Raw genomic sequence first — 1,030 nt, forward strand, 5'->3', positions numbered from 1 at the left:
GGGGAAGAGAGGGCACACAACAACCCCACAACAGACAAGATGCCCTGAGAATACAGACATATAATTTATTTTGCCTATAGAAAGGCCTATACTTACTCAGAGACCTACATTTTCTTTCAAGTTTTTTTGAGAGGTCAATACTAACTCCCCTAAGGTACCAATTTCATGGCAGCTCAGCAGCAGCATATCAAAACAAAGATCGCTTATTAACAATTTAATGTTTTAAGGGTGAAGGCAGAGGAACAACTTTGCTGTGAGGTAAACAAACACGAGGCTTTCCATCGTATCAGCTCTCTTTGGTAGTGCATGTTTGCACATACTCACTCCGTGGTAAATGCACGGTTCTTTGCCCTTTACATTTACACAGAATTCACTTTCAGAGCTGGTCAGAGTAGTAAGGAAACCAAATTTTCCAAGAATTTGTTCAGCCTAAGTTGCTCCATGTAAAGCATCTCAAAGCTGACAAGCCCATAAGACAGCCAATAGACACTTTGAATGAAAGTCTGTCAAAATACAGGACACCCAGCAATGATCAGCCATGGCACAGTAGTCTGATGCCCAATATAAACTTATTGCATGTAAGKAATGGTCTATGTACAAACATAGAGCTCTATGATAACATGCACAGGACACTTGCATCACAGAAAGAATCTAAACTGTTGTGCACTAAAATGATTCAGAAAAAAAAAATCACCTTAGACCACAGAATCACAGAATGGTTGAGGCTGGAAGGGACCTCTGGAGGTCATCTAGTCCAATCCCCCTGCTCAAGCAGGGTCACCTAGAACACACTGCCCAGGACCATTTCTAGATGACTTTTAAATACCTCCAAGGAAGGAGACTCCACAACCTGAGTAACCTGTTTCACTGCTCAGTCATCCTCACAGTGAAGAAGTTTTTCCTCATGTTCAGATGGAATTTCAGTTTGTGCCTGTTGCCTATCACTGTCCTATCACTGGGCACCACTGAAGAGTCTGGGCACATCCTCTTGACACTCTCCCTGAAGATATTTGTATACATTAATAAGATC

The 1,030-nt window shown here is 41.9% G+C and overlaps 1 protein-coding gene across 7 annotated transcripts in view; it reads right to left on the reverse strand.

Annotated features, from left to right (window-relative positions):
• Positions 1–1,030, reverse strand: part of SMC6 (structural maintenance of chromosomes 6) — a 49,690-nt gene that overhangs the window by 23,445 nt on the left and 25,215 nt on the right. The window lies entirely within an intron of this gene.

Source organism: Apteryx rowi, unplaced genomic scaffold (genome assembly GCF_003343035.1).
Source record: "Apteryx rowi isolate R43461 unplaced genomic scaffold, aptRow1 scaffold_789, whole genome shotgun sequence".
Taxonomy (NCBI): Eukaryota; Metazoa; Chordata; class Aves; order Apterygiformes; family Apterygidae; genus Apteryx; species Apteryx rowi.